General features: G+C 37.4%; 4 long non-coding RNA genes across 4 annotated transcripts; 2 read left to right on the top strand and 2 right to left on the bottom strand.

The window, feature by feature from the left end:
- Nucleotides 1-402: 402 nt before the first annotated feature.
- On the top strand, nt 403-1802 carry LOC135718417 (uncharacterized). Its single transcript, XR_010520773.2, has 3 exons — nt 403-975; nt 1518-1611; nt 1710-1802. It is a non-coding gene; the product is annotated as an uncharacterized lncRNA (long non-coding RNA).
- An 8967-nt stretch (nt 1803-10769) lies between these two features.
- Nucleotides 10770-12205, top strand: LOC141282876 (uncharacterized). The gene is made up of 3 exons (XR_012337735.1): nt 10770-11181; nt 11612-11748; nt 12072-12205. It is a non-coding gene; the product is annotated as an uncharacterized lncRNA (long non-coding RNA).
- LOC135718418 (uncharacterized) lies at nt 12129-13729 on the bottom strand. The gene is made up of 5 exons (XR_010520774.2): nt 13429-13729; nt 12794-12887; nt 12561-12694; nt 12377-12478; nt 12129-12266 (listed from the first exon to the last, which is right to left on the bottom strand). It is a non-coding gene; the product is annotated as an uncharacterized lncRNA (long non-coding RNA).
- A 7211-nt stretch (nt 13730-20940) lies between these two features.
- Nucleotides 20941-24088, bottom strand: LOC135718419 (uncharacterized). Its single transcript, XR_010520775.2, has 5 exons — nt 23487-24088; nt 22342-22689; nt 22032-22188; nt 21807-21879; nt 20941-21716 (listed from the first exon to the last, which is right to left on the bottom strand). It is a non-coding gene; the product is annotated as an uncharacterized lncRNA (long non-coding RNA).
- Nucleotides 24089-25839: the final 1751 nt, after the last annotated feature.

The raw sequence follows: 25839 nt of genomic DNA, 5'->3' as shown, positions 1-25839 counted from the left end.
CATTCAGTACCTACTGTACAGTATGCGGTTTCGGACGCAGCCACTGATTTATTGTTAATCATTAACACATATTGTGAATCGGAGGATGACTGAGGCAGAAATGGCTTCTATAACAGGTGGTACTTCCTTTCAGTTCCAGTATTCATATTCAGTAATTTTAACATTAAAGTGGAAATAACCTGAAAATTAAAGTGGTTTAACTACACAATTCTCTTTAATATAAAACGGATTTTCAAAACTATATTTTTTATAGTTTTAGTTATCGTTATAATGTAAACAGCCCTTTAAGCGGGTTTGTGCTTAATTGCACATGATTTTGCAAATTGTGAATGAAACATTGTAAATATGATTTTTATAGAAGATTACTATGTATCCAAAATATAAAAACACTTAAATCTTAAAGAGCACCTATTATGGGATACACGTTTTTAAACATCCTTTTGTGTGTAAGTGTGCATTAGTACATGCTAACGATATTCAAAAAGTACATACCTCAAAGAAAACGATGACGCGAGTTATCGTCTCTAACGTTCGAGGACTACAAAAAACACTCGGATTGTAGGCAACAGTTTACTTCCTGGGATTAGTGACGTAGATAAGACCAACATTATCATAGTTCAGCCCTCTCTGCTTTGCTTGGGTACGCCCTCAAAGACGGGGGTGGGGAGCGCCGAGTCAGAAGAGAGCTAAAATGGCGGAGGTTGTGAGTCCCTGCTTTGACTCTGTTTGCAAACTCTTGTTTCATTGTTTAAGCGATTAAATCTCTCGAGTAGACGCTGTCTCTTTAGATGCGAGGGCAAAATAGCACTTTATGGACTTCCACAGAGGACATCATGTTTAATACGGTTCCGGAAAAATCCAGTCAGAAGTTGTTCACGGAGTTTTCACAATAACTGCTTCTCATGAACCGAAGCTGGATTTGCGCGACGTCTCCTCTTGAAAGTTGGATTACTGTGCACTTCTGGATCACAGACTGTAAGTATTCATGTTTATTATTTGCCTTTTACTGTACATTACGTAACCGGTAACCGGAGATTAACATAATGTGCGTGTAGAGCTAAGCTTGCAAGCGAACTGTTTTGTGTTGTAATACTGTAATTCATAAACAACGTACCATATTTACACACGTGTATGTTGAATTATGCAGGCTTTCGTTTTTTTTTATCGATGTTGGTTTAGACATGTTTACAAACTTGCTAAGTTGCTAAGATAAATACAAATACAAATGCCAGCTAAACTGTTACCGGTAAAATTTGTTCTCATGATCAAACTCAAGAAACTCTAAGTACAGATGATTTGTTTAAAGTTATATGTATTTTACTGTTGTATTTACTTGAAGCTTTCTTAGATTTTGAAACGAAGTAAACACGTAATGTGTGTTGCTAATGTTGGGCCATGTAATATGTAATACATTTACGTTTTAATGAATAGTCTAACGATTTATAGTCGTTGTACTCTATAGTTATAATATTTCTTTTTGACTGAATACATGTTTGTTTTATTTGTCTATATCCTAGATTCGCAGCTGTACACATCCTTCTACACTGTATGCAAACATGCAACATCATTACACACAGTACAAGGAGTCAGACTGGCATATGAGGAGCAAAGGTGTGTAACACACATGATGTATTTAGCTAGTGAAACCACTACCAGTCTTAAATGTATAACTGATGATGACAAAGTTTTTTTTCTCTGCATAATAATAGGAACCCAGGCAGTAGCATCGTTTCACAATGTTTCCATCATCATCATCAGTGGATGCCTTTGCCGTCCGTAGCCTGAGATTTCAGATTTGCAGCAAAAAAAATTTGATTTTCTTATTTATTGGAATGCTGTGCAGGTATTTAAGTATTTTAGTAACTGTGTTAAATAAAGTAGTATTTACTTTTACAATAAATTAATTGCTTGTTTATATTTTACAGGTATTTGTACCTTGCAGCCATCCATTACAATGTCACCAAGCCGTAACAAAAGCAGGAGAGGAAAAGTACAAGGCTATGTTCCCAAAACACACAAGTGACATACCGTAAGCAGTAATGTTTTATTTCAAATACATTCATAATTAAAAACTTAATGTATGAAGCAGGGAAATAACTGATCAAAACAAAAGATTTATTGACTGCAATATTTCTACAGTTATGTGGAGGATGTGATCAGGCTTGTGTTTGATGAGGTATTTGAAGATAAGCTGAAGGAAACCCCGATTCCAATGGACCTGGCATCACAGTTTGAGAGACCTTCAAAGGAGGACGTAATTTCTATGCCATCTTCAGTGCAGGGGTCGTCGAAAGCCAAAATTGTGACCGATCTGATCAGGAAGCTCCAAGCATATCTGGAGAACAACACACGACAGGATGATAACCTTATAGTGTCGTCTTAAATAGCACCAGCTGACAAAGCTTTGCTGTGCCATTTATCTGAATAGATAGCTGTAAGAAATGAATTGAACAATTTTTGAAACAAGAGCACAATATGGTTACTAAAGTATGTTTATTTGTATATTGTTTAACATTTAAATATATATTTGTAATAAATAAAAAAACTTTTGACTGACTATTATATTTTCTTTAAAGTTACATCTTTTGTTCTTTTGGGTACTTTGTTACTATAATGATACTTTAGTGTTATTGGTTTAAAAATGTAATAAAACTTACTCTAGTCCTGCGCCTCAAAGGCTTATAGTCGGTACAATAAATGTTCTGTGTGTAGGGATTTAGACAATTTGTGCAAAACCTGGATGATGAATCACGCAGGTAAGAAGCCCTGGAACCTGTTGCATTCTCCTTAAAACCTAATAAGTAAAAACATAGCACTTATAAGTAAGCAGTCTTTCATAAAAAAAGTTTACCATAGTGAAATAATGTAGAACATTCATTTCAATTAATACTTTCTTTGTGCTACATTTGGTGTTTCCATATAGTTTGCACAGTAATATAGTATGTAACAGTCTTTTATAATAAAGTTTACTATAGTAAAATAATGTTAATAAGTGAAATAGTTTTATAATCATTTCAACAAATACTTTCTATGTGCTACATTTGGTGTTTCCATATAGTTTGCACAGTAATATAGTATGTAAGCAGTCTTTTATAATAAAGTTTACTATAGTAAAATAATGTTAATAAGTGAAATAGTTTTATAATCATTTCAAATAAAACCATCTATGTGCTACATTTGGTGTTTCCATATAGTTTGCAAAGTAATGTAGTACGTTATAATTACCTTTTGGATGTCTTTGCAACACATTTTCGTCTTCGTTTAGCATTCTGGCAGAACTAAGGACACCTAAAAAAGTTAAATCCAATCGCGTTCATTGACGGAGATCGTTTATATCGTAACAGCCGTCTGAACTCTCTGGATCGAGCTCGAAGTGGTAAGGCAGTACAGACACCATCGTTTATAGAGAAATATAGCGCTCGTTTAGGTTGCCTGTGACTCTCAGTCAGGACCGGAAAACCCACGCGTAGTCAGGGGCGTAACCCTTCAAACACACGCCGAACCCAGTTGACCAATAACAGTTGAGTAGTCATCTGACCAATCCGAATACACTAGACATTTTGGGAGGCGGAGACAGGAACTAAATCCGAGCGTTTTCCAGACATGCAGAAATCGGTGAGGTATGTAAGCAATTTATAAGACTCACAGTGCATTAGTTCAAGTTTTAATAACATGTATGTACTATGGGATATTACAATAACGTGCTAACGTGCTAATTTATTAGCATAATTGGTGCTCTTTAATGTAAACAAATCATAAAAGTATACTTGAAATAATATTGAATATTTATGTCACGCCCAGGGGCTGGCTACGGTTCAACTAACAGCCACGCCCCTTCTCCACTTCCACCTCGAGGAGGTCCCCAAAGCCAACCCAATGACCAGACAACGACAAGAACAGGTAAAATATATGAAACAATCTTTATTTATTTAAATATTTAAAAAGACTTGGGGAAAGGGCAATTAAAACTAAACTCTTGCTCTGCCTTCCAGGCAGGCTATGGCCAAGCGAGTGACAGAAAGGGGGCAACGGGGGTCCAAGGCGCTGTAGGCCCAAGGGAGACGTAGAAAACAGGCTCCTGCCTGTCCCCGCTATCCGTGGCGCCCTCCTTTTCCTTCCTGGAGGCAGAGGTAAAACAGTATGAGTTGTCGAAGTGAATCTCTTGTCTGCGTACCTGTATTCCACTTCGCGAGGACTTCACCACTCGGGCTCGTACAGTTCTTTGTCGTTTGTTCACTCTCCTTCTCTTTCTCTCCACAGGCAGTGGCTGGCACACAAAGACACAGTTAGTCTGACTTGGATAGCTCTCACCTCTTCGCTGGCTACAGCTCTCGGTAAGTACAGGTTTCACACAGCTCGTTCTCTTGGTGCTCACTCTCGTTCTCTTTTTCCACAGGCAGCGACTGGGACACAAAGACACAGTTAATCGGACTTGGATGGCTCTCACCTCTTCACTGGATACAGCTCTTGGTAAGTACAGATTTCACACAGCTTGTTCTCTTTTTCCACAGGCGACCGGCTGGGACACAAAGATACAATTAATCTGACTTGGATGGCTCTCACCTCTTCGCTGGATACAGCTCTTGGTAAGTACAGGTTTCACACAGCTCGTTCTCTTGGTGCTCGCTCTTGTTCTTTTGTTCCACAGGCAGCGGAGGGGACACAAAGACACAGTTTATCTGACTTGGATGGCTCTCACCTCTTCGCTGGATACAGCTCTTGGTAAGTACAGGTTTCACACAGCTCGTTCTCTTGGTGCTCGCTCTTGTTCTTTTGTTCCACAGGCAGCGGAGGGGACACAAAGACACAGTTTATCTGACTTGGATGGCTCTCACCTCTTCGCTGGATACAGCTCTTGGTAAGTACAGGTTTCACACAGCTCGTTCTCTTGGTGCTCACTCTCGTTCTCTTGTTCCACAGGCAGCGGCTGGGACACAAAGACACAGTTAATCTGACTTGGATGGCTCTCAGCTCTTCGCTGGATACAGCTCTTGGTAAGTACAGGTTTCACACAGCTCGTTCTTTTGGTGCTCACTCTCGTTCTCTTGTTCCACAGGCAGCGGCTGGGACACAAAGACACAGTTAATTTCGACTTGGCTTTGCTCTCACCTCTTCGCTGACTACAGCTCACAGTAGGTACAAGTTTCACACAATTCGTTCTCTTACAGGATCCTTATTGCGTTCCGTTTCGGTGCGGGGCGTTCTCCGTCCCTGCAATCAACAGACTTAGAAAGGGGCCAACAGTGTTTCCGCTATATACATTCAACCGTGGCGGCCCGCCACTCATAAAACATCCCCGCCACGCCTGCGGTTGTGGATAGAAGGGATACAGCAAACGAAATCTCGTTGGATGAGCACTGTTTTATCCTAATCCTTTAACCAAACCCAACTCTAAACACAAAATTTCACACGATTGTAGGATGTATTTGTATCTAATTTAGCCAGAACCGCTGTTTTCATCCTAATAATCCTACCTCCAAATCTAATCCGTAACTTTTCGGCATTTGCTGTATCCCTTCTAGACAAAACCCACAGCGGGAGCTCGCAAAAAAGCTACTGCGAGACTGGCTGTCTTGAAATAAATTCCTTTCTGGATTTGCGTTGTTCACTCATTTATAAATAAATCTCCTAAAATATCATAATTTCCTCCATGGGTTTAGTTTCATGCACAAATAGATTTAAATCAACAGAGGATTATTAAGCTACGTTTCTGTTTTGAGAAATAATAATAAAATAAATAAGCCTATACGAAATATGTTGCACTTAAATAATTATTAAATTGACAAAACGAATAAAAAAGTATTTGAGTTTCTGTTCTTTTTTTGTGACGCGCTCTAAAACCAAACCAGCAGAAAGCACGTCATGTTTTTAATGATTATAAATAAGCACAAGGTTTTCTCCTTATTGTGAGTTTACAAAAATAAAAATACATCATTTGAAGTTGCGAATGTTGTTTTACTTTTATCTTTATGACTATAAATTTAGGGTGATTTAAGCTGCAAGGTCATCACGCATATGATGTTCACCGGCGCATATCTACACCAACACAGCGCAGGGCTGCGAGAAAAGACATAATTAAACTTTTGATTTAACATATGACGAGTTTTTGGACATTCATTTGGAATCACTGTACTCATATTATCAACTTATCTGGCCATTAGTTATTCAGTATAGGCTATAAATGCAGCGCACTGCTGAGCGCTCAGCTGTCAGTCAATCGTCTGTGCTTTAGATCGACACTCACAAAGTTTCACATTAAATGATAAGATATTTGTCCAAAAACAAAAGGCTAAATACTGAATACTACTTATATGCGACTGCAAGACATTAATAGTCGAATCTGTTTGTAAGGAAACTTACATTATTCCCGTGGAAGAGAAGAACGTTGGTAATAGAAACTTGAGGCAGACGGTGAGACTGTTTTATCTGTTTTCAGACGAAACAGCAGGGTCGGGGTACCCGCGGGTGAACCGCATAATATTTGATCTAACGGGTGTAATAGGCTATTCGCGTGTCATTTGTGTTGTAGATGCAGGTCGGGACTCAATAGACAAGATTAAATGCGGGTCTAACATCCAAGACCAAAATTCGACTCGTTTTTAAATGACCCGTGCTTATTTGTGTTTAAGATCTGTCTGAAGACCGGTAAAGGTTTATATTTAACTGCGCGATTTGCGGTGTGACCGGCTCGGGGTCACAGTCTTAATGTCAAATGGTACGGGTGTGAAATAAAATTGCTGCTGATGTCGGATAACTGGTCGGTTGTTCTGTCAATCACAGCGGTGCGGATTATCAAACAGGACTGCATGACTTTGTAACAGCTCTGTACGCTAAACACGAGGACGAACTTGCAATGCACACTACATTAAAACTACAATGAAATATCCAAACTACTTACGCAGCTGTGTAACGTTTTTTTAAGAAAATACAGTTTAGATCAAACATAGAAAAGCAATATGCTATAAATATAAGGAAAAGTAAATGACAGCGTGAAAATTATAAAAAAATACATGTTAGTTTACTGTAGCCTATATTCTACATAAATTTTTTTTTTACATTTATAATCATCATGGGCGCCCCCTGCCGCCACAGCTGAAAAAAATCCTAGAGGAAACACTGGGCCAATATAACACAACCAGATGGCGGACTTACAACAATTGGTTTCTCTCGATAGGTCAGATCAACAAGTAGTTTTCCGGGCGGCGTCGGGGACGAACCCTCACGACGAGCTCGTTGGTCACAGAGGGGTGGACACGTCACGCCGTCACACCAGGCCGAGCGCTGCTCTTCTCTGTCTGCCGTTAGGCGATAGTATCCCGAGCAGGGGCGCCCCTTTGTAGAGGCCCGGGACGGCGGAGTTCCTACACCTCACTCTCTGCAACAGTAAGTATTATATAGGTAAAAGCATCAAACAGTAGTGACCTTTAATTGTACTCACACGTATACCAATCGTTCAGTTCTTCACCGCCGTTCTTCAGAAACACCCTAACGTCTGGACGGGAGATCGTTTCCGTGACACCGCTTCGCTACATAGACCTAAAGTGTATTCACAGCATATATTCAGATGTTCTCTGCTAAGACCGGCAACCTCTTCGTCTTCCTTGGACAAAGTGTACGAAGGCGGGGGTTTGTCTGACAAGGCACACAGCAATACACAGCAGTACACAGCACCACGTCAAAAGTGAAAGTTTCCACAGCACAACGACTCACCCACCATGCTCAAGTGTACACAAAGGACGCCCGTCTCTTTCCACTTTGCCCAGGTCCGATTGGTGATGGAAAATTTGGTCTAGCTGATGGTCTTGTCGCTGCGCTTAGCTTCCGTTGAATATTTCCTCGGCTTGCCCACCACGCTATCTCAGGGGTAGGGCCGCCCTCCTTCTCTTGGAGGTATCCACTGGAAATACAGGTTAGTATACAAAGCGTCTTCACCAAATGTTATACTCACAAGTACTGTAAACGATTTATCTCACTGTCCTTTGCTTCTGGTCCACACAACAGGTAAAACATCAATCCTGCAAAACAGGGCGTCTCTCCAGCGTTTACACAATCCACTTGCAGGTCTGTACTCACATTTACTCCGTTCTTCTCCTTATGTTGTGGCTTTGTTTACAATTTCATCCGTTCGTTTTTCAACCTTTAAGGTTCACAATATCTCTCCAACTACACCGCTTCAGCCTGGGAAAGAGAGCCGGACCGCCACCAGCAACGCACCCGATGAGTACACACAGCACTTCAGTACAACGTCAACAACCCCACCAAACTGTGATTTGGACTGCTCTTAAATACTGCCCTGTATGCTCGTTTCCTCCAATCACCCGGCGCTCCTCTTAACTACACACAGCTGCGCTCGATTTGATGATATTAACTCTCGCGGCGCTACCGGAAGTCCGGTGTCTCTCTTTCTCGGTCCGGACGGAAACTTCCGGGCAGAACCGAACTTTCCAAATTTTCGGTTCCGCCCCCGAAAAGATCGTCACCTTGTGACATTTACACAGTAAAACACTTTAAATATACAAACTAATAATTACCCTTCACACTTCATTAGCCTGGGTTTCCCCATGCTGCCTTGCGCAAATTTATTCACGATGCAAGTCTAGCATGAAACTATGGACCTTTTTTTCCCCTGAAATAGGGAACCAATCACTGAACGGGGAGCGGGCACCAAGCTGATGAAGACGTCTATGCGACACAACGAAGCAGTTTTGTTTATCCAATGTCGCTACAGCAGACGCGAAGTTACTTTTCAATGCAGCCTTAGAACTTAGAACTTGTTGAACTTTTATTTAAAAAAGCGACTTTTGGCATTAAACAATTTCATATCCAAGAACAATGTTTGGATATGGCAAGAGACATGATAGCCATGGAGTTTTATAGGACCAACCTGCTAGGCATCGTTGTCGACGAAGTACAATTAACTAATAAATGGTAAGTGGTATTTATTAATATACTGTCATTATGCCTGTACTGTGGTTGTCACAGTGCCACTAAAATGTGTTGCTTTTCAATATCAATATACAGCAACCGGTTTAGTTGCATAGCTTTCAGCTGTGTGCACACGAACTGATAAAAATCGTTTACGTTTGACATTTGTAGCGTCTAATTATTGGCTAATTTTGATCTTATTGAAAGGGGTGGTGTTGTCCAATCTGTGATCCGATCCACAGAAAAAAGTATGCATGTAAACGCGTGAGTCATAGTATTTTATCCGTCCGATGCAAAAAAAAAAAAACTTTCTCCAACTCAGCTTTGTACATTTATCCAGAGATAAAGCGTAAACTCGTTAAGAGATGCTGTGCTGCTGGGTTTGGCATCAGGCCTTACACTAGACCTTAATAACCCAGGCACCTTAGCTAGCACCTGATGGTACCTGATACTTCTAAAGCACTAATATTTTAGTTAGTTGTTATGTTTCATGGGTTCTTTTGTCTTCACCAGCAATGTTATATGCCTAACATATGTTCTTTGTTTACAGAGCCTAATTTCTTTTGCTGGGGCTGTACCCTCTGCCACAGAGGAGTTTATTTTAACATCTCCAAGTCCACTCTTGCAACTAAACAAGCAGCAGACTGGAACCCTAAGGGAACATGGCTTGTTGGAGTCAACAACCTTATTCATTCATTGAATACATGGTGGTCAGGTTAGTTAAAAATGATGAAGTTATGCAAATAATGTTTTATAATGCTTACATTTATGCAATACAATGCTAATACAAATGGTTTGGAAAGTGTGATATTATTTTACTCAAAAACAACCATTAAAAGCAATTACAGTAATCAAACACTGAATAACTTTATCAATGAAGTTACAGTTATCGCTGATGTTGCTTGACAATATATATTTTGTATCCCAGCCTCCGTCTAGTTCTCAGCGGCCTCCGTATGGTTCTCCTCCATCTGTTCTGTTCTGTGGCCTCCGTCTGGTTCTGCTCCGTTTGGTTCTGCTCCACGGCCTCCGTCTGGTTCTGCTCCGCGGCTTCAGTCTGGTTCTGATCCATCAGGTTCTGCTCCGCGGCCTCCATCTGGTTATCCTCCGTGGCCTCCGTCTGGTTCTTCTCCGTGGATTCCATCAGGGACTCCTAAAATATAGTGATTCAGATCATTTGTGGTGGTCTACACCATTGTCTGCAAATATACTGTACAACAAAAACTGTGATTTTTTTCGCCCTCATATCCCTTTTAGTCCTGGGCATTGTCTCACAGTTGTGGTTAATTTTATTATATGGACAAAAACATTATGGGTTGGTTTCCTGGACAAGGATTAGACTAGAGAATGTTTTGTTTATAATCTGAAATATGTAAAAATATTTTTTGGCAGGCTATTTTCATACAAATATTTATGGCACTATAAACACTTGGTTTATGACAAAACATAAATAAACAATCCAGCTGTTAAACAGATAAAAGGTTTTCAACTTAACAAAGAACATTATTAAGGATTTAATTAAGGTTCTGATTATGTGAAGTATTCAACAATTTTGCCATGAATCACTTTGTTTACAAAACACATATTTTATGTGCAGGTGGAGATGCTGTGCTGCCCTGGAATTACAACATAAGAGTGACTTTGGAGGATGTCCTCATGTTCAGCACAGGCACCAACCGCATTCCTCCACATGGTTTTGATGTGTGGCCAACACTAGTGTTCCTGCATGCAGACAAAGAACACAGAAAATTTCCAGAGGCCAATACATGTGGCCTAATTTTGAGGTTGCCAATTCATAGTTCATATGAAAGTTTTAATGAGTACATAAAATGAGCACTGTGAGTCTTATAAATTGCTTACATACCTCACCGATTTCTGCATGTCTGGAAAACGCTCGGTTTAGTTCCTGTCTCCGCCTCCCAAAATGTCTAGTGTATTCGGATTGGTCAGATGACTACTCAACTGTTATTGGTCAACTGGGTTCGGCGTGTGTTTGAAAGGTTACGCCCCTGACTACGCGTGGATTTTCCGGTTCTGACTGAGTCACAGGCAACGTAAACAAGCGCTATATTTCTCTATAAACGATGGTGTCTGTACTGCCTTACCACTTCAAGCTCGATCCAGAGAGTTCAGACGGCCGTTACGATGTAAACGATCTCCGTCAATGAACGCGATTGGATTTAACTTTTTTAGGTGTCCTTAGCTCTGCCAGAATGCTAAACGAAGACGAAAATGTGTTGCAAAGACATCCAAAAGGTAATTATAACGTACTACATTACTTTGCAAACTATATGTAAACACCAAATGTAGCACATAGAAGGTTTTATTTGAAATGATTATAAAACTATTTCACTTATTAACATTATTTTACTATAGTAAACTTTATTATAAAAGACCGCTTACATACTATATTACTGTGCAAACTATATGGAAACACCAAATGTAGCACATAGAAAGTATTTGTTGAAATGATTATAAAACTATTTCACTTATTAACATTATTTTACTATTGTAAACTTTATTATAAAAGACTGTTACATACTATATTACTGTGCAAACTATATGGAAACACCAAATGTAGCACAAAGAAAGTATTTGTTGAAATGAATGTTCTACATTATTTCACTATGGTAAAGTTTATTATGAAAAACTGCTTACTTATAAGTGCTATGTTTTTACTTATTAGGTTTTAAGGAGAATGCAACATGTTCCAGGGCCTCTTACCTGCGTGATTCATCATCCAGGTTTTGCACAAATTGTCTAAATCCCTACACACAGAACATTTATTGTACCGACTATAAGCCTTTGAGGTGCAGGACTAGAGTAAGTTTTATTACATTTTTAAACCAATAACACTAAAGTATCATTATAGTAACAAAGTACCCAAAAGAACAAAAGATGCAACTTAAAAGAAAATATAATAGTCAATCAAAAGTTTTTTTTATTTATTACAAATATATATTTAAATGTTAAACAATATACAAATAAACATACTTTAGTAACCATATTGTGCTCTTGTTTCAAAAATTGTTCAATTCATTTCTTACAGCTATCTATTCAGATAAATGGCATATCAAAGCTTTGTCAGCTGGTGCTATCTAAGACGACACTATAAGGTTATCATCCTGTCGTGTGTTGTTCTCCAGATACGCTTGGAGCTTCCTGATCAGATCGGTCACAATTTTGGCTTTCGACGACCCCTGCACTGAAGATGGCATGCAATCACGTCCTCCTTTGAAGGTCTCTCAAACTGTGATGCCAGGTCCATTGGAATCGGGGTTTCCTTCAGCTTATCTTCAAATACCTCATCAAACACAAGCCTGATCACATCCTCCACATAACTGTAGAAATATTGCAGTCAATAAATCTTTTGTTTTGATCATTTATTTCCCTGCTTCATACATTAAGTTTTTAATTATGAATGTATTTGAAATAAAACATTACTGCTTACGGTATGTCATTTGTGTTTTGGGAACATAGCCTTGTACTTTCCCTCTCCTGCTTTTGTTACGGCTTGGTGACATTGTAATGGATGGCTGCAAGGTACAAATACCTGTAAAATATAAACAAGCAATTAATTTATTGTAAAAGTAAATACTACTTTATTTAACACAGTTACTAAAATACTTAAATACCTGCACAGCATTCCAATAAATGAGAAAATCATTTTTTTTTTGCTGCAAATCTGAAATCTCAGGCTACGGACGGCAAAGGCATCCACTGATGATGATGATGGAAACATTGTGAAACGATGCTACTGCCTGGGTTCCTATTATTATGCAGAGAAAAAAAAACTTTGTCATCATCAGTTATACATTTAAGACTGGTAGTGGTTTCACTAGGTAAATACAAAATATGTGTTAAACACCTTTGCTCCTCATATGCCAGTCTGACTCCTTGTACTGTGTGTAATGATGTTGCATGTTTGCATACAGTGTAGAAGGATGTGTACAGCTGCGAATCTAGGATATAGACAAATAAAACAAACATGTATTCAGTCAAAAAGAAATATTATAACAATAGAGTACAACGACTATAAATCGTTAGACTATTCATTAAAACGTAAATGTATTACATATTACATGGCCCAACATGAGCAACACACATTACGTGTTTACTTCGTTTCAAAATCTAAGAAAGCTTCAAGTAAATACAACAGTAAAATACATATAACTTTAAACAAATCATCTGTACTTAGAGTTTCTTGAGTTTGATCATGAGAACAAATTTTACCGGTAACAGTTTAGCTGGCATTTGTATTTGTATTTATCTTAGCAACTTAGCAAGTTTGTAAACATGTCTAAACCAACATCGATAAAAAAAACGAAAGCCTGCATAATTCAACATACACGTGTGTAAATATGGTACGTTGTTTATGAAATACAGTATTACAACACAAGACAATTAGCTTGCAAGCTTAGCTCTACACGCACATTATGTTAATCTCCGGTTACCGGTTACGTAATGTACAGTAAAAGGCAAATAATAAACATGAATACTTACAGTCTGTGATCCAGAAGTGCACAGTAATCCAACTTTCAAGAGGAGACGTCGCGCAAATCCAGCTTCGGTTCATGAGAAGCAGTTATTGTGAAAACTCCGTGAACAACTTCTGACTGGATTTTTCCGGAACCGTATTAAACATGATGTCCTCTGTGGAAGTCCATAAAGTGCTATTTTGCCCTCGCATCTAAAGAGACAGCGTCTACTCGAGAGATTTAGTCGCTTAAACAATGAAACAAGAGTTTGCAAACAGAGTAAAAGCAGGGACTCACAACCTCCGCCATTTTAGCTCTCTTCTGACTCGGCGCTCCCCACCCCACCTTCGTCTTTGAGGGCGTACCCAAGCAAAGCAGAGAGGGCTGAACTATGATAATGTTGGTCTTATCTACGTCACTAATCCCAGGAAGTAAACTGTTGCCTACAATCCGAGTGTTTTTTGTAGTCCTCGAACGTTAGAGACGATAACTCGCGTCATCGTTTTCTTTGAGGTATGTACTTTTTGAATATCGTTAGCATGTACTAATGCACACTTACACACAAAAGGATGTTTAAAAACGTGTATCCCATAATAGGTGCTCTTTAAAAGGCAGTCTAAAACTCATACCGGTGCGTGAACTAAGATGGCGGCTCCCGTCTGCTAGATTATAAACAACTCCTGTTAAATTTTGAAAACAACAACTTTTTTGTCATTTATTCCTCCACACTTCTCTTATTTCATTTTTTTTATCCGCTTCAAAACCCGGATTATAATATTACACAACCTGGATCATCTCGAGGATTATATCGACGAGCATTACAACACACTCTGCTGCACCATGAACAGGGACAAGCCAGATCACAACAAAAGTAAAGGTAACCCCACTCCAAACTCCAAGTGACCTCGTCCCGATTTGCCTTTTAGCCCAAGCACAACACCATCCACATCACCAAAACCGCCATGCTGCACTGAGGTAAGCGACATTTTGTTATCAATAGAAAAGAAACTCACCGGACTCGATACCAGGATAGCGTTAATTGAAGTCATAAACAAGGAATTCCAGGAATTGCGGCACAGCTTAGAATTCAGCCAAGAACAGATAAACACTCTGACTAAAGAAAATCACTTTCTGAAGGACTCCGTGTACACACTTACTATTCATCTCACTTCTGTTGTCACCGAAAATAAAACCATGAAAGAAAACATTTTGGACTTGCAATCCGGCAGCATGAGGGACAACTTCGTTTTCACAGGCATCCTGGAACAAACCCCAGACGACCCCGAAAAATCAGTAAAGGACTTTATGATAAAACAACTTAAATTACCAGCGGAAACCGTACAGAGCATCACCTTTCACCGTGTTCGTCGTATTAGATCCAAAAACATCAACAACCGACCACGAGCGATCATCGCAAAATTCGAACATTACAAGCATAAAGAACTGGTTCAGAGACAAGGCAGACAACTCAAAGGGACAAACTACGGACTCAATGAGCAATATCCAAAGGACATTCTCGAACGTCGAAAGCAACTCTTCCCAATCAGAAAACAAAAAAGAAACGAAGGAAAAAAGGCAATCATTACAGTGGACAAATTATACATAGATGGACAACTATATCGCGATTAGGACATCACTCCCTGGCTTTTTTGAACACTTCCATTCATAAATCAATAACTGCCAAAACTAAACTAAACACATTCACTATTTTTCTTTCTTTTTTTTCTATTAGATGTGCTTCTACTATTGCACCCACAATATGTTTGCATTTAATGGTTTTGTTGTTACTGTTCTGTTGTGTATTTTCTGTCAGTTGTGTTTATGTATTTTTGTTTGTCTCTCAACAACATTGCATTGTTATACACTTACACTCACACATATACACTACAACACCCACTCGAATACATATACTCACATTTTTACATGTACAGTACTAACAGGCTCACACATTAATATACATATATGTATATTTTTCATCAAAATATGTCATCTATCACTTTTGTAACCTGGAACATTCGTGGAATTGGTTCTAAGACAAAGGAGGTCAAAGTTTTTAATCATTTAAATAAACTACAAGCTGACACATGTCTCCTGCAAGAAACTCATCTATCAGAATCAGATTATAACAAAATTAAATCATCAAATTACCCTCATTTATTCTCTGCTCACTACAACACAAAACAAAGAGGAGTATGCATTCTAATAAGTAAAAAAATTATCTTTTGTTCATAATACCACCATCACAGACCCTGAAGGACGTTTTATTATCATAAACATCTCCATTAATAATAGCCGACTCACAATTGGCAACTTATATGGCCCAAACACAGATGACCCATCCTTTTTCCAGACATTCTTCTCATCACTTTCAAATTTTTCTAATTGTCCAGTCATAATTGCAGGTGATTTCAATACAGTTCTAGATCCAACAATAGATAGAAGTAATAGGTTAGGCAATAAACGCTTTTGGAAATCTGCAGAAACCATAAAACAGTTCATGAGTGATTTTGGTCTTGGCGATAGTTGGCATCCACAGCATCCCAACACTAAAGAATATTCATTTTATTCATCAGTACACCACTCATACTCCCGCATTGACTTCTTTCTCACCAGTAATTCTATCATATCAAATATTCCTGAATCAAAGATCCATTCAATAGTCATAAGTGATCATGCCCCGGTAACATTGAATTGGAACACAACTAGTCAATATAAACTCACTACTAGATGGCGATTTAACACATCTCTTTTAAAAGACCATGATTTTGACAGTTTTTTTAAAAGAGAGTGGGCATGTTTTCTGGAGATGAATGATTCCCCAGAAACATCTCCATCTCTTTTGTGGGAAACAGGGAAAGCAGTTCTAAGAGGAAAAATTATTTCATTCTCCGTTTACAAAAAAAGGAAAGAAAAAGATCGACAAACAGAACTGTAACAAAAAATCTAACTATTAGAAGACATAAACATAAATAATCCAACAGAAGAAACACAGGATTCATTAAGAAAATATAAACTCAAATTGAATGAAATAATCAATAAACAATTCCTAATTCATAGGCTAAGACAGGAAAACTTCCATCATAGTAACAAATCTGGTAAATATTTGGCAAATCAAACAAAATAAGGAAAAAGCTACAATCCCAGTAATTTTAGACGCAGCAGGGAAATCCACCAACTCACCAGAAGAAATAAATCAAATTTTTAATTTTTTTTACAGTAAATTATACTCCTCAGAAAAAGACCCGGAACAGAAAGACATTGACTCATTTCTCAACAATATCAACTTGCCTCAACTCAGTAAACATCAAATAAATTATCTTGAATCTCCCTTAACAGAACAAGAACTCTCTAATGCCCTCAAACTCATGCCAAACAATAAAGCACCAGGCCCCGATGGATTCCCTGCTGAGTTCTACAAACACTTTTGGTCCATTTAATCACCACTCTTCATTCGAATGATTACTGAATCAAAACAAAAATCAAAACTCCCAGATAGAATGAATACAGCCACAATTTCACTCCTCTAACCAAATAAAGACCCAACATTACCGTCAAGTTATCGTCCGATTTCCCTAAGCAATGTAGATATTAAAATTATTTCAAAAGCACTAGCACATAGAATAGAAAAAGTCACACCATCAATAATCCATCCAGATCAAACCGGTTTTATCAAAGGTAGACTCTCATCCAACAACACACGCAGACTATTTAACTTAATGCATTATTCATCAACCCAGAAAAACAAAACCATCATAGTTACTCTCGATGCAGAAAAAGCTTTTGATAGGGTCAACTGGAAATTCCTGTTTTCCACATTAGAGAGGTTTGGGTTTGGGGAGTCATTCATTAATTGGATTAAAATTCTGTATACATCACCTTCAGCCACTGTCATCACCAATGGATTTACATCACACATCTTCACACTGTGTCTTGGGACTAGACAAGGATGCCCACTCTCCCCTTCATTATTCACCATTTACATTGAACCATTAGCAGCAGCTATCCGCCAAAACAACTACATTAAAGGAATTCAAACACTAAACATGCATCATAAAATTAGTCTTTACGCTGATGATATATTACTATATTTACAAGACCCCCCATCATCATTACAAGAAACGATTAAAGTCATTGACTCATTTTCAAAAATCTCTGAATACTCGATCAACTGGAATAAATCTGCCATACTTTCATTACATTCAAACAGCTTGGATGTGACATCCCAAACACCACCTATTCCTTTTTGCTCCAATCATATCACATACTTAGGCATTAATGTTTCCCCCAGACTGTCAGAACTGTTTGGACTTAACTTTACTCAATTACTTAAAACAATAAATGATGACCTTCAGCGCTGGATGAATTTACCACTATCCATTATGGGCAGAATATCACTAATAAAAATGACTATACTCCCTAAATTAAATTATTTATTTACAATGACCTCAGCACTACCCACTCTCACCTGGTTTAAATCTTTAGATTCAATCATCACTAAATTCTCCTGGAAAAATAAGACCCCAAGAATCAAATTGACTACACTACAGAAACCAAAAACACAAGGAGGACTAGAAGCACCAAATTTCTACCACTACTGTTTGGCCAATCAGCTTCAAAATATATACACATGGATCCATCCTAACCCATCAGAAAGCACATGGCTAGATGTTGAACAGTCAATTTGTAAGGACATTAACATTTCAGAATTACCCTTTTATAATCAAACAATCAAAAAGCATCACTGTTTTAAAACACCAACAATAGCCGCAGCTCTGACAGCCTGGTGGAAATTTCATCAAATTTCAAACACCCCTCTTGCACCATCTATATACACCCCGATCTGGAATAACCCAGACTTCATAGTTAACAAGAAGCCACTCAATTTACGTAAATGGGTAGATAAGGGCATCACACAACTTCAACACATCTTTATTAATAACAACCTGGCACCATTTTCCTATTTGGTCCAGAAATATGGCATTGGGAGTAATTGTTTTTTGGAATATTTACAAATCAAATAATCTATTCAATCAAAAATTGACACTCAGACAATTAATTTAGACCTTCCCCCTCCAATCTTAGAGCTAATTAATATAACCTCTCCAAAAAAACTACTCTCCAAAATGTATAAATTAATATTAAAGTCAGACAACACATTAAGCCTACCCAATGCTAAATGGGAATCAGACTTATCTATTGCCCCCAATGCTGCTTTCTGGACACAAATCTGCAAAAACATATACTTTATGACAAAAAACGCCAACTTATAACTTATACAGTATAAAGCAAGGCTTTGAACTGGTTCACGGAACGAAAACGAAAACCAGAAACTTTTGATGTTTTGCAAGGAACACAAACGAAACCAGAAACTTTCAAAAAATATATGTTCCGGAACAGAAACGTTTATTTAAAATAATGGTAAACGGTTAATACCGTTATTTTTTCATCCTTTGACAAGATTTATGTGCAATACTCAATGAAGTTCACTTCCGGGCTTCGTTGACTCATCGGAGAAATGAGAAGCTTGCCACCAGCAAGAAGCCTACTCAAGCTTTAATGCTCAATCATAAGAGGTAAATATTGGAGGCTACCAAGTATCTCAAGATGTTTGTTTTTTACTAATTAGTGGTGTAACGGATCACAGTTGATACGTGATCCATATAGATCATGACCCACGGTTCGGCTCGCATGCGATTCGCTGATTAATACGCAAATTTAAATAGGGTGAAAGTTGATCATTTGCACGTGTTTCAAAGGCTTGCAAATGTTAACACTTAAGTGATTTTAAATAATTTAACCGCAAAAGATGCTAAAGTGAGCAATTTTCTGTACGAACATGCGGTTGAATGTGTCCGGTCCAACTCCGCCCTTTAAAGATCAGAACTCTTGATGTATAAACTTGAGAGAGAGTTGCACTACTGTGTCACTACTGTGTAAAATACATTTGGTGAATAAAGCACTGAAAAACAACGTAATTTTCACTTTATGTGGAGTGACAGTTTAAGCTGCATCTTCTTCCCGAAGCGCCGTTTGGAATTCGTCCTCCGTCTGTGTTCGCGCATGTTTAAGTGCACTCAACAAATGTAGGCATGTCAGAATTACAGTTATGCCGCTTACATAGCCTTTTTTTAATGTTTGATGACAAGATAGAGACTTAAGTAAAATTATGTAGACTAATAATATAAGTTTAATGTCCTAATGATCAGCCTACTTATTTATTGCCCGTGATTGACAAGCACACATACTCCACGCTTGAGCATGTTTGTGACCAGTAACCGTCATTAACAAGCACACATACATAGCCTCGTGCGTTTGTGAGCGGCATTGACAAGTACATTAACCCTGCACGTGCTGTTTGCTGTGATTGTTTTTAATGATAGAGAGCACAAACCATTTGATATTTGAGATGAAATAAAACTTACTGCTGAGTTAAGCAGATGACTCTATGTGACGCGACAGTCATCACTCAGCACATCATCATTTCAAATCCGTTTACAAGATGAATGCTCTTGTTATGTTTAATAAAAAGTTTACATTGCGTTGTAAAAATTTTGAAATTATCTTCATACGTGCTTAATTCATAATGAGAATGTATTAACACACGTTTTTTATTCTGCTATAATATATAACCACTATATTTACTTACTTATCCAAAGCTACTTACAATTGCAATTGCTATATATGTCAGAGGTCGCACGCCTCTGGAGCAACTAGGGGTTAAGTGTCTTGCTCAGGGACACAATGGTGTGTCAAAGTGGATACGAACCGGGTCTCTCACACCAGAGGCGTGTGTCTTGTCCACTGCACCATCACCACCCCATATATGCAAATATATAACCGCTGTTATGAAACGTTATTAACCGGTTCGGGAACTTTATTTTTTTGTTCTAACCGGTTCAGGAACGTCAATTTTAGGGTTGAACCGAAAACCGGAAACGTTAAAATACTGTTTCTGTTCGGAACGAACCAATTGGGAAAAAATTCTGGTTCAAAGCCCTGGTATAAAGTACTTCATAGGTTTCATCTAACTGGACGGAAATTATTTAAAATGGGTTTTAGTTCGGAAACATGCTCACATTGCACACAAAACACCCCAGACACACTCTTAAAACAAATGTGTTAAAAACAACACAACATGTGTTATTTTTTACACATGTTCTGAGTGTGTGCAGGGACAACACATGTTGAGTTAAATTTAACACAGAATATGTGTTATAAAATGCAACACAAAAAATGTGTAACTTTCAATTAATTTAACACAACTGTGTGTTACCCAGTAATTGTTTAGTTTTAATATGAAAGAAAAAAAAACATACGATTTGTAAACTTTAAATAATGAAATCAAGCAGACAACATTTAAATATTGTTCACAGACGATTTATTTGTAAAAGAACAAATATTTGACAATTAATGCTAGCATGAAAATATGCTAGTACTGTATGTTGCTAGATGTATGCTAATTTAAATAAATATGAGTGCAAGTATAATCACCTCAAACATACATTACATTCATACATTTTAAAACACCATTTATAAATTAATTCATTGAATTTAAAAGCACATGTGTTAAACATGTTGAAACAATGTCTGAAATCGTTTTCAACATGCAAGTTATCAAAAATTCTTACCTTGTCCTGAAACATTAACACGTTATTTTACATTAAGAAAAATACTTCAAATGAACTTGACAAGTGTATTCAATGAAATTTCCATCACAAAATATTTAGGGGTTGTTTCCCGGACAGGGATATCTTAATCCAGGACTAGGCCTTAGATTAATTAGGAAATATTTCTGGTTTTAACAAACATGCCTTACTAAAAACATTACCTGTGTGCATTTTGAGGCAAAACAAAGGGCACTGATGTATTTTAAGATATGTCAGTGCAAGTTGTTTTCAGTTTGGACAGCTCTTTAAAATGTTTTATTCTAGGACTAGTCTAATCCCTGTCCGGGAAACCGCCACACAGTGCATGCATTGTTTAAAACAGACTGCACTTTTGCGGTCCATTTTGAAACTCCATTGCCTTGGATCGTTTTCAAGAGGACTGGGACAAGGGTAGATCATATTCATCCAAAAAAAACTGAAGACAGTTGGCAAGGATACTTAAGGTTACTTAGCTAGTAAATTTGAAAAGTCTGTCTACCGCACAGGTCAGATTGTCAACATCAAGTGGAAAGGCAAGAGAATCATTCATTGCGACAATTACATAGTGGCCTCTATGTCCTGAAGAACCGCTGGAAACCAACTGTGGCTGAGCTGATTTTAGACACCTTTTCATCATTTAGTAAGCAGAGGACACGCTGGTACCAGCCTACAGAAATGAAACAATATACATCATTAGAAAATGTTGTTGCATGCAAATTACTTATTTTATATAAAAGTTTTTAGTCACAAAGCTTACCGCCACCAAGTCCCTCAGGTCTGAGACAGCAGAATTCACACAGCAGAAGATGAACGAGTATAAAACAGCTCATCTGGGTGTGGTAAACATGCAGGTCACATGCAAAATATAAATTATGAGAAAAAATTATTTAAAAAGGATTACTTTTATATCTTCAATTAAATGTTACATTTTAAATGTCATTTTCCAAATAAAAAAATTTGGAACAGAGACAGGAAATCATACCATTATGTTGACTGTCAGCTTTCGTCAATGAATGTCTGATGTCCATTTTCTTCTCTAAAGATGCTATTTCCCTGAGTTTCTCAATAATTGTCACCTCCCATTTCCTGATAAACATGTCTTCTTTCCTATCGGTAAGTCTGGAAAACTCGATGTCCACCTTCAGTAAATTTAATAAGAAATATTAATATTGAAATGATCAAACACTTTGTGTAAAGTTATCTGCAGTTAAGTATATTACAAAGACTGGCATGTCCAGAAATTGGGGATATTCCTTAAAGATTTCACCAACAGTTGGTGATTTTGTCATTACCTGTATCCATCTCCTTTGATGACTGAAGGTTTGGTCAATGGCATTCTTTATTGATGATGTCCTCTCACGTGTTGAAGCTTCCGTCTGATGTTCTGTAGTCTCATTTTTATAAATCCACTGTGTGATTGCCCATCAAAAAAAAAGAAAAAAAGAAAAATGCTCCTATCATGATCAATGCAAAAATAGCACTAAGTTAGAGTCAAGTACAGTTATACACATTGTCAAGTAAGTAATTTCATACACATAAATGAAGTATGTAAAAGCATCCTTACAGTACATGTGCCTCATTTTAACCAAATGATACCATAATCCAACAACACAATCTCCTTTGCGAGTGGCAGTGGATAGCTGACAACAAACATTGACACAAGAATTGTGATTTACATCTAGTTAAGTATTACTGGGCAGTATTTATAACTCAATAGTGCAAAACAAAAAAACCCACTTTACATCTAGTAAGTTAGCACAAAACTACACCCATTTTATTCACTACGTAGCAGTTCAGCCTTACTGCAAGCAGTGAAAGGTTCGTGAAGTTTGACTCCTTACCATTAGACCACTAACAGTTACTCTCCCAGTAATGGCGTAATGTCTAACTTTATATTGAACGCGAGGGGCGCGACACGAAAATAAAAAAACATTATTATAAAATGTGGCGGTGCATGTACAGCATCACCGATTAATAATGAGTTTTCCCGTCTTTTGTCTCGTCATGCCGCTCACAGGTGTACAGTACGTTAGGTACAGTGACGTGCATACTGTTCCACCATGTGCTTAACCAAACGCGACGAGGCGTCGTGATAATCGAAAGGCATAATTTATAATATCCCGTTCTTAACGTCAGGACATAAACTGAAAAGAAACCCGTTACCGCGTGTCACGTCTACTTAGGACACGGTGTTTAAGATTTACGTTAAAGTGCTGCAAGTGTAACACGTACTAACCCGTAGTTCAATGTGCCTTTCATTAAACAATGACTGTTAACATGAATCTCCAAACGTAACTTTGCAAGACGAGCGAGCATTTAACATTACCACAATAAAGTTTAAATGAACAGTCTCCTGCACAATTAATGCGAACGTTTCTTACACTATATGATAAATAGATATTATATTATAACTGTAATTTTTAATTTAAATTCTTACCTGATGCAGACAGGAACATTCTTGACCTCTCGACTGGAAATGCGGTTGAATAAAGAACGTCACAGCGCAGGCGCAACATTATGCGTTCTTTTCTGTTTTTTCTCCTCAATAAAACACATACAAAATAGACTGCCAAGGCTCAATAATAATGTTCATGAATTTCATAATAATAAAATAATAATAACACACGCAAAAAATAAAATATACAACAATGCGTAGTTATCTGTCCATGTGAAACGTCATCAGCTGACTCGTGTGAACTTACAGCAGCCACCAATGGAAGAGAACACCTGCATAATGTTTGAAATATTACTCTTATTGTGTCACAAAATGTATATTCAAAAGCTTTTTAGGCGAGAATGTATGTATAAAAAGATCAAATGTGCGGTCGGTTAATAAAGATAGCGTTTATTAAAAAATCTGCTCCGACTCTTTCGGAGTTCTGATCCAAACAACCACTGGATAGTCAGCGCTCATGTACCCCGCCCAACGCAGCTTGATCTCGGCAAGTCCTTATGAAAATCCCCGCAGGCTGTTATGTGGTAGTAATGGTTAACAGTAGATATATTTTGGTTAACAGTAGATATATTTTATTTTGTTACTTCGTTTAAATATAAATCGTCATTAAGTAAGGGATAATGTAGAGGCAGCTGGTAGTTATTGGGAAATAAGCCCCGACAGTGTGATCAGGACCCGACGCGAAGCTTATTACACGGCTACTTGCCACATAAGAAAAAAAACTGGACATGAATATGAATTTGAAACATTTTATTGGCATATTTGTTTTAAATTAACATTTTTATCCTTCCGCGAAACTATGCACAGATGCATAAAATGATCGTAATACCTTATTAAGATCCTCTGCTTCATACTTGTCTGTCTCCATTTTTTCTCTTTTAGCCAGTCTTTGAGAAGTTTTAATGCCCATTCTGTATTTTTTTGTGTGTTGGCTTCGTAGCTGTCATGCTCTCTTTTGTCAAGTTCAGTCTCAGTCAATATTATGAAGCTCTCTGTGTCTTGTCGTGGTTGTCCAGTGTTTGTCACAAGATGGCGCCAAACAGATAAAGATCTTATTGATCTTTATTGGCGCGGAGCGATTTTACTCGTGCAAGTAGTCCGGCTATGCGTTATTAATTTGGAGCGGTTATTATTTGAAAATAACGAACCTGCAAATGTCTCAACTGACCAATCAGAATCAAGCATTCCAGAGAGCCGTGTAATAAATTACAATAATTATGCATTTTATTTTATGGTGTACTGGTAAACGTGTTTTACACATTCATTGTGTAAGCAGTTAAGCATAATATTTACACATTATGTGTCAGTTCTAACACAAAAATGTGTTGGAATCCTTTTACACATATTTTGTGTAAAATTTTAACACATCAATTTTAAGAGTGCACTTATTTACACGCTATTTGGCATTGCACCCCAGTTACAAAATTCTGGCAAAACATTACTGACTCACTATCCAACCTTATGGGATGTCACATCCCGCTGTCTCCATCCCTCTGTATATTAGGTGACATATCTATAATTAATCTAAATAGTATAAACACTCAATTGCTTCTAGTGGCTTTAATAATGCATTGTACACTAGTTTGCACAAACAAATGATTGAGTATAATGATAAAAAGGAAAAGAAAAACACAGACAGGATAAGCGGGGGCATATGCGTGGGTCAGCCTGGGGATGGATTTTGGGGCCCTGTGCCCCGCGGAACCTAACCAAGACAGTTTGTTAAAACATGACATTGGCAGGGGTCTTTCCTATGCCATGGCCATGAGGGGGTCAGAGGCAGTTTTATAACACATTATTATTAATATCTGCATTAATATTATCATTAACATATAATATTATTAATACCATTGTCAATACTATTATTATTAATATTATTACTACTCATCATCCCTATTACATTTACCATTATCATTAATATTATTGATATTATATTAAGATTACCATTATCAATATTACTATTATTTATTTATTTACTTATTTATTTAATTAATATTATTATTGCTATTACTACTACTATTACTTATTATTTATATGATTTTTTATCTTCTTCCTGATCCTTCACTCTCCCCCTAAGTCCGGATGAAATTAGTATTTTTGTTTATTTGTCTAACATTACTATTATTGCTATCTGTCATTTCATATTAATATAATTTTTCATTATTATTATTGTTAATAACATTCCTATTATTATTATGATTATTATTGTTATTATCACCCTCCTTATCCATTTTGTTGATTTATTTACATCTAATTATGTCTGTTGTACTTATTCTCCTTTATTCAAAATTTTTCCACTCTTAAATACAATTACATTTACAGTTATACACCAACA

The sequence above is a fragment of the Paramisgurnus dabryanus genome, chromosome 10, assembly GCF_030506205.2.
Source record: "Paramisgurnus dabryanus chromosome 10, PD_genome_1.1, whole genome shotgun sequence".
NCBI classification, from domain to species: Eukaryota; Metazoa; Chordata; class Actinopteri; order Cypriniformes; family Cobitidae; genus Paramisgurnus; species Paramisgurnus dabryanus.
Note: the sequence above shows the minus strand (reverse complement) of the source record. Positions and strands in the feature narration are given on the sequence as shown.